Below are 9,017 nucleotides of genomic sequence, written 5' to 3' on the forward strand. Positions count from 1 at the left end.
CAAACGCTTTTCCAGTATCAAGAGAAAGGATCACAGCACACTTCCCTTTTAAGTTAAGGCACTGTGTTGCATATGCCTCCCTAGGATAATATCTTTTTAATATCCCAGTAGACTTAATCAGATGATAGGTTGTTTAGAATCTTTTATGTTCGACTAAGAAATTAATTAATCATGCCAAGGATAGGCCATCAGTAGTGGTAGGGGTAATAATTCATCATTGCTGTAGGGAGAGGTTAATGGCTACGAAAGAGACCTACTCAAAAGTTGAAAGCAGCTTCCATTGTTTGACTCTGAGCTCCCCTCTCCCAGCCCAAGAACTGATGCTGCCTGTAGTGGGTATTTAAACATCAATGTGCACAGAAAAGGGAACCTATCATCTTTAGGGGGCTGTGATGTGCCCCCCAGAGTGAATCAGGAGGTTCCACAGTCCTGAGGGCACCCTGGGTGCCTGGGGTTCCCTTGTCTTTGGGGAATCAACTCCTTGCATTCTTTTATGCTCTTGCCTCCAGATGAAAGACACCCGCTAAACTTCACTGTTGGTGCAATACTAATAAAAACACAAAAGTAAATTCAAGGCCAAGACTGTTCCAGTCAGTGGTGCATATGTGTGTCTCCTCATGTGCAAGCTTTCATTCAAGTAGGAGATGAAGTCATTCAGAATGCTGATGGTCAGTCTTATGGGTTGTCTGAAAACAAAGCTCAAATGTCCTGTGATCTTGTGTGTGTGTGTGTGTGTGTGTGTGTGTGTGTGTGTGTGTGTGTGTGTGTGTGTGTATGCATATTGGAATTCAGAAGTCAACATTTGTTTTTCTTCTTCAGATACTCTCCATCTTATGTTTTGAGACAGGGTCTCTCGCTGAATCTAGAATTCATTGATTTGGCTAGGTTGGCTGGCCAGCAGGTTCAAGTGATACACATCTCTGCCTCCCCTTGGTGGGGTCAAACCTAACTTTTTACCGTGCTTCCTGGGGATCAGAACTCAAGTCCTCAGGCTTTGCGTCAATCACTTCACCAACTGAGCCATCTCCCCGACCCATGATCCTATTTCAAGATGATTTGTATTACTGTCTAATCTACACGTACCTAAAACGGGACAGTGTTAATTTCTGCTTAGTACCAGTATAGATGAATTACTTTGTATTATTTTCCTGCTAATTTATGTTTTTATTTTCCAAAAATTTAAGTAATTCCATGGAATAAAACCGGAAATTTGAAAAAGCGAATTGACAAAGTAAATGTGAACTATGAGTCAGAGATTTCAGTATGTCCTGAGGATGCAAAGATATTCAAGCCAGAGGAAGGGAAATTTTAGAGATTGGGTCTTATTGGTCTTGTTCACCTCTGTGGACTTGACCTGGCTTGGCAGAATAGGGGGCCTATAAATATTTGTTCAGTGAGTGGAGGGAGACTTGTCAACAGTTAATGATGTGATCTTTGGTGAGTAGCATGGCTGAATCATATAGACTAGATTTCCCTGTGGAAGGAAGAGGGGCAGTTCCCTTAGGTTGGGTGGAGGTGAGGAGAGTGCATTCAGTGGGAACTACTTTACCACTTGGTAACTCAGCAGATCTGGCTCTTCTAAAGGAAGAGTGGGATTGAAGGCATGATGCCTAGAAAGCAAGGAAGGAAGGAGAAGAAGAATATAATAGAAAGGGGAAGGTGTGCTAAACCAGCCTATGCTGGCAGACGAGAGAAGAGAGAAAAGAGGGCAGAGTCAACGAAACCATTAGAAACCTAGGAAAGGTTAATTTCCCGCTTTCCTCTGTGTAAAGACTACAAGAATTAAAAAAAAAGAAAAGAAAAAGAAGGTTGGGACTCTGACACGAGAAACTGTTGTTCTTACGGAGCAAGAGAGACTCAACAGCTACAAGAGAGAAGCCTCAGGCCTAGGACGAAGGGTCTTCCTTTCTAACTAGCAGCCTGTCCTAGCTGTTTGCACTCTACCCCTCCAAAAAAGGGGGAAATTCATTGTTGGTAGTAGGAGGATTTTGAGAGATTTTAATGGAATTTTAATTTATCTGTCTTCTTTCTAAATAAACTATAAACATTATCACCGTATTTTCAATAAGAATATGAAGAAGAATAAGCCAAAACTTCATTAAATTGGTCATATAGTTATGGGAATATTTAAGTGACTTAAAAAAGCTAGTCTTCGGATTCCATTCATTTCCCAACAGACCCTTTTAATGTCTATTTAAATCACTAATTATTGTCAAAAGATGATAGAGGAAAGGGAAAGGAAGGGAAAAATCAATTCCTCTAGCTCATGCCTGTCATCCGTGAGAAAATCAAGTATCTATAGACTGTAAAGGACACCGTCTCCAAGAATTAGTTATGGTGAGCATTATTTTACTTCATTGAAAAACAGCTAAAATTTGTATGTTTTTCAATAACTGAAAATAATGAATAAAGCATCCAGGTGTCCTAAGATACAGGCAATCATTGAAGCTTTTGGAAGGATATGTTGACTACTAGGTCAGTTAAACAGGCTACTCCACAATATAAAATACATCAAATCATCAATTTGTCATTCAGCTTGAACATATACAATTTTTAATTGTCATACCTCTGTAGAGTTGGGGACAATAAATGTTTTTTTGAAAGTTGTATATGAGGAAGGAGTCGTAGAAGGCCTCAAAGGACAGTCTCATGAAGTAATTAAAAAGAAGACAAACACACAAAAACTACAGTGTCACAGGAAATTGGCGGCCTGTTATGCTCTCCAAACAATTTTTCAATCAACAGTAATCACGCACAAACCCCAGTGCTCATGTGAGGCAAACTCTTGATCTTAAATGGAACAAGAATTTCCGTAGCAAGTATCTTGTGTTCTGAGTGCTTTATTTGTGTGCATAGGTCCTCTGAGAATCGGAGCTGACCCTCTCTCATTCTTGTTAAAAGGAAGCAGAGGACCAAAAAGCTTACAGTTGTATTGTGAATACCTCTGCTCTGTTCTTCAGTGTCATATCTCTTTCATCTAAATGTATCAAATCTACAATCAGTGTGTCTCAGAAGCTCTAGACTCTCTTCCCTCAAGTTCACAGGCACACGCCACAGGCACCTTTTCCTTGGCAAACACAGCCTGTCATTTTCTAGATGAGTAACAGGCACAAATCACACTGCAATAAATGATTTCATGACTCTGGTCCCTATTTAATCTAATCAGGGTAGATATGGTTGATTACATGGACGAAAAGCTACTGAATAAACACGCTTATTCAGGAGTAACTAACCATTAGACAGTATTATGTAATGTCGAAGTAGCTGCTTGGCTTAATGTTATGGTTTCCATGGAAACTACATCAGTGAAGAGTAAAAGAGTTAAAAATACTGCGTTTTTTTCTCCCCCTCCCCGTGCATAAATAGATTGTCTATACTCACATGAAGTTAGTTTATGGTAGCTTAAAAAAAGTATTGCAGTCACTAAAGAGTTATCTCATTATTAATGGGTAAAAATATTGAGACTGTCTTCAGAAAGGAATGCAGGCTGGCGTCACTTTTCTGAGTCATTTGGGGAAAGAAATGATGCTTGGATTGACGGAGGCCACATGCATTTTACATGCACCGTTGCTTATTCAGTGCTTAGGTGCCCTGTCATGCAAGGTTCATACACCTCGGATACCACTTCTCTTTCCCAAAACAAAGACAGTGGCGATGATAAGGAAAAAAGTCAGAGAGTCCCAGGCAAATGCTGAGCTCCGCAGAAGATGGCTCCTGTGGAAAGCAGAGATTAATTACGCGAGGGAGACAGCAGGCTGCGGTTTTGTATAATGCAGGGCTCCGCCGTGCTTGCTGGCCCCTGAAAGCGCTAGTTGCTGTAATTGCAGGAAGGAGTGGAGGGTGCCGCGACCACCGGAGTCCAGCTCTGCATTGTTGTTTTTAGGCATTTACTTCATTTTAATCCCCTGGGATAGATAAGGAATAAAGTTAAATACACCGACTCCTCTGAGTCGCAAGTTATACCTTAAGGAGCCTTACAGAAATGCGATTTTTTATTTTTTAAATCTTGTTGAAGGAGAATAGCCCTCTCCCCAAATGGCCATAAGGAGTCCAGAGCTGGATACCAGAAATCTATTGTTTTCTCCCTATACTTTTTACTCCTGGTCTCTCTCAATCTCTCTGTCTCTGTCTCTGTCTCTGTCTCTGACTCTCTCTCTGTTTTTCTGAAGACTGGCTTTTAAATTAGAAGTTCCATTGAGGTCCTTTCCCATCTGAAGGTGTTTATTTGTTATGAATCACTACTTCTTCATTCATTGGCAGTGATTCTTCGAGAAGGCGAATACAGAAAGCACTATCATTCTAGGTTTAGGACAGGCTTACTGTATTCATTAAGAGGAAGCTAAGTAAATTTTAAGCATCTCTAGAGTTTATCATCTCTAACTGGCCCACATGTATTGTTATTCTCAAATATGTAGTCTCCTCCTTTTTACTCTGAACTCCAGGAAGGCTTCCCCAGTGAATGAATAGGGTCACACATTTTTGAGGTTCTGGTGCAATTTCAGGGGAAGAGAAGCTACTGTTAGCTCTATCCTAGAGCTTAGACTCAGCACAGAAAAAAGGCTTAGAGTTGCCCTCTGGATTAAGATAGATTTGGTGATGCATGAAGAGAAGCAAATACTAAGAGAAGTCTTGACCTACTGTGTTGGAAGTGTTGTTGACCCATTAGATCTGGAGAAGGCCTCCTAGTCTGGGTATATACACACACAGACACACGGACACATCATACACACATAGAATGACGTTTTTTCCATAGTAGAAGCTATGACAGAGCTGTCCCTTATTCCTCGCTTTCTTACACAAATGAAAGAGTGTTTAAGAAGTGTTCTTTATGTATCAAAACCTTTCATTCATTCTCTGCTTAACACTTCAAGGTACGTGCCACCAGCTGTATCTTAGTAATCAGACAGAAAGGGGGCAGAGGCCGTAATAGTTTGCAAAAAGTTTTCTGCAGCATTTGGCTCCATGCACTTGCTAACCCATTGCTAAGTATCATCTTAGTTGCCCAGGAAGGTCTTAAGGCCTCCAACTCTAGGGAGGGCATCTAAAGAAAATTCTGGAATAACCTCAAAAAAGACTCGCCGATGAAGTATCCTGATGACAAATGCTTTTGACCCCGTTCCTTGGGCTTTGGCACCATCAGTTTGAAAGAATAAGGCTCTAATGATACCTGAGTTGTGACTATAGTTTCGTGGTCTATCTATATACCACATTTGTTCTTAAAATGGCCCAACTAATAGGTGTTAAGGCATAATATTCATTTACTGGTGTGAAAACTCGTGTAGCTATCTCACACCTAATGAATTAGGCTTTGAAGGAATGTATTGGTCTGGTGTTAATTTACTGTGAAATGTGGATATTTGAATCTCCCAGTCTGCTGTCTGATGTATTCTCTGGTGCTCAACTAGGGTGAAATCATTTTATCTGCCTGGCCACTTATTTCTAGCATGCCATAGAAGAAAAATATGTTTAATGGTAGTTTTTGAACAAAGTAGTCACTTGCCAAGATGTTCTCCTGTCAGAACTTAGCCAGGACATATATGGGAAACAAGACATATCCACTAACTAAGATACTAGAATTTTGATTATGATCAAGTTCTGGGAATTCTATGACAACTTCCATTTGCTTAGCTCTATGAGACAGCATTGCTCTCCTGTCTATCTTGAGTGCTAGAAAATACTGATGTTCATACACAGATAATAAGAAATAGCCTATGGAACTGGCCAGAACAGAGCACATGTCAGCTCACATGAAATGCTCTTAGGGTAATTAGACCAAGGACAATCTGCCTTTAAACACTGGCTAGACTATCTTAGCTACTCATTATCTTAATTATACTTAGAGGTTTATTTCCAGGGTTCCATGAACTGCAAGCTGAAACTCAGTTACCTTCCTAATGAGTTAGGTGTTCTTATTTGCTCTCTCCCTTAATGAAAACAAAATGGCATTAAGATATATCATGATAATGTAGTAATTATGAAGAGTTTATGCTTTAAATAAGCTTGGTTTTAAACGTTTCCTAAAAAAGACAGCTGTCTATGTAGTATGCAAAGGAAGACCCATCATCATTTATCACTTAAAGAAAGACAAGTATATGCCATACTACTGTGGTTACCTTTCCTTGTATTGCATCATCTCCATGAACAAGTAGTTTGTCTTGTTTAGGGGACACTTGAAGTTCTTCAGCTTCTGCCTTTCCTCTTGAATTAGCTTTTCACTGACAAATATGAGAAAGAAATAACTTAAAAAGAGGAAAGACATTTCAGTTCACAGTTTCAGAGGGTTTAATCCATGGATAGCTGGCCCCAGTGATTTTAAGCCCTGCATAGACATGGTAGAAGAAAGATGCTGAGCCTCTACAGCTAGGGAAATAACATGAAAGGAACAGGTCCATTATACGTGTTTCAAAGGCACTAGCCCGCATGTCATTTCTACCTTGGCTCCACCTTCCACAGTCTTCCTAGCTCCTAAGATTCTATTCAAATTTTGAACCCACCAATGAATTTAAAACATTAATGATGTCAGAACTTTCATAATCTGATCTACTCTGGAAATGCCCAGAGGTATGCTTTACTAACCACTCAGATATTGCTCAAGTTAAAATTCAAGATTACTCCAGTACTCAAATAGTATTAAGTATATATCCATATTGACAAGACAATTAGCCATCTCATGAATACTGACTCTGTTTTACTGCAGTGATCTAGGTCATAGTCCTTTAGTAAAATGGGTTTGGTGAGGAAAAGTTTTGCTGGAACATAACTGTGTTCAACTATTTCCACATTATTTATGGCTACTGTGTGCTTACAACAACAGATGTGACTTGTGACCAAGTGTCTAATATTTATGATCTATCTCTTTTAATAGACATTTTGACTATTCCTGATGTAGGAGAGCTGATTCCCAAGTTGACATGGAAGCTTTGGCTGATCTTGACTTCTTAAATACAAAGTAAATATGTATAAAATATTCAAGTTCATATTTGAACATCAGTAAAAGTAAAAGCCCCAACTTTTAAATGCTTTGAAGACCATAGACACAGAACATGTCTAACTAAGTACAAGAGGAAAATATGGTTGCTATCCTGTCAATCATGGAGGAAATTCATCTGCAACAGAACAAACACTGAACACCCAGGCTTCTAAGATCACCAGGAACATATTAGTACCCCGATGCATTTGAGTTTATGGATCCAAGGCAATGATGGAAGTGGTATCCTATCAGCCATCTCAGAAAGCAAGGAAAATACAGTGGTATCCTAGCACTCTGGAGAAGGGCAGAGTTAGGCCCGATTTTCATAAAGCAGTGCCTTGAAATGTTCACAGCCAAGCAGAGTATTACAAAGGGGTCAATATTTCATCTGGACTAAATATGGACTCAGGGTCTTGTTTCCATAGGGACAGTCAATGTAGATATGAGGACCTATTACCCCAAACTCTGCATCTGAGTTATACATTGATGCTTATTTCTGTCAAAAAGTGGTCCGCTCTTCCAGCAAAGGCAGAGGTTATATTGTTTCTACAGTGATGTCAAATGCAAAAGGTTCTGGGAGCCCTTCATTCTAGTGAGTTTCCATGTCTGACCTGGAAGGAAGTGCAGGCAGTGAATATGGAAACATCTGCCTTGAGCTCTTGAACTGCCTTTTGTCTGTGAGTGCTCATGGGCTTCCCTTGGTCCTCAAGGCTCAAAGAGTTCAGGATGAATTGAAAGAAAGTGGCTTTACAGTTTCCACCTTCAGAGAGATTCCACCTGCACTTCAGATCCTTCAATGCCCTGTGTTCACCCGGCAGGGGAAGAAATTTACCACCATGATTGACTGTTCCTAGGAAAGTCTCCCAGAGCCTCACTAGACACGTTAGTCATGTTATGTCCATGGTGAGTCACTGTCTCCTTGGGAGCTTTGCAGATGGCTTTATCTGGTTCCATTTTTCTGGTCTGATGACTGGCCAGGCAGCATTTTCCCTTCCTTGGTCTGAGCTACTTTTAATTTCGTCAACAAGAAGGTGAAGGTGGTGGGACTGGAAGGCGACAGCAGAACCAGATCAATGCAGAGCTGACCTGAAAGCAGAACGTCAGCGAGGGAGGCTTTCTTGCAGCTCAGTTCAGTGTCTGGTAAGTTCTCTCAACTTGACAAGAACATATCAAATAAATGGATTTGTGAGGTCTGAAGAACTGAAAAATCTCACACACAAAAGCACAGGACGATTGTAGTGTTTCTAGAACTATTGGATTCTTATATAGAAATTCATGATGGCAACTTTAACATTTAACTAGGAAAGTGGAATGAAATTCTAAAGGCAAATCATCAAAACAGGTTATGAATTTTTTTCTATTCCAGGATTCATGGCATATTCTTCACATTGTTTTTCACTGAATCCGGATCACTCAGAAACCGGGTACTCCATCTGATAGTATTGTGAGGATCTGTTATTTTAAGTAAAATACTGCACACAGTGTAGGTGTCAGATGTGAGTGCTGAGAAATGACAGTCATCCCAGAGGTTGTAGGTAACAACATAGTAGAACCCCAGAATGACCTGGTTCTTGAAAAATCATGATGTTTGTTTTCTGACTTGACTTTAAAAATTTTATTTGCATGTACTAATTATCCATGACAATGGGTTTCATGATGACATTTTTCATACCTGTATATAATGTGCTTCGATCGTAAACACCTGTGGTGGTTTGAAACAAAATGGTCCCCAAAGGGGACTGGCATTATTAGGCTTTGTTGGAGTATGTGTGGCCTTATTGGAGGAAGTGTGTCACCCTGGAGGAGGGATTTGAGGTCTCAGATAAGCTCAAGCCATGCCCAGTGAGTCAGACCACTTCCTCTTGCCTGTCCAAGATGTAGAACTCTCAGCTACCTCTCCAGCACCATGTTTGCCTGTACATCATCATGTCTCACCACAATGATAATGGACTGAACCTCTGACCTGAGGTTCAGTTACTGTAAGGCACCAAATTAAATGTTTTCCTTTATAAGAGTTGCTGTGGTCATCGTGTCTTTTCACAGCAAT

General features: G+C 40.2%; 1 non-coding gene across 1 annotated transcript; it reads left to right on the forward strand.

Moving 5' to 3' along the window:
- The first annotated feature begins 302 nt into the window (after nucleotides 1–302).
- Nucleotides 303–429, forward strand: LOC128104838 (small nucleolar RNA SNORA68). The gene has a single exon (XR_008216134.1). It is a non-coding gene; the product is annotated as a small nucleolar RNA SNORA68 (small nucleolar RNA).
- Nucleotides 430–9,017: the final 8,588 nt, after the last annotated feature.

The sequence above is a fragment of the Peromyscus californicus genome, unplaced genomic scaffold, assembly GCF_007827085.1.
Source record: "Peromyscus californicus insignis strain IS unplaced genomic scaffold, ASM782708v3 Scaffold_8__1_contigs__length_139910024, whole genome shotgun sequence".
Taxonomy (NCBI): domain Eukaryota; kingdom Metazoa; phylum Chordata; class Mammalia; order Rodentia; family Cricetidae; genus Peromyscus; species Peromyscus californicus.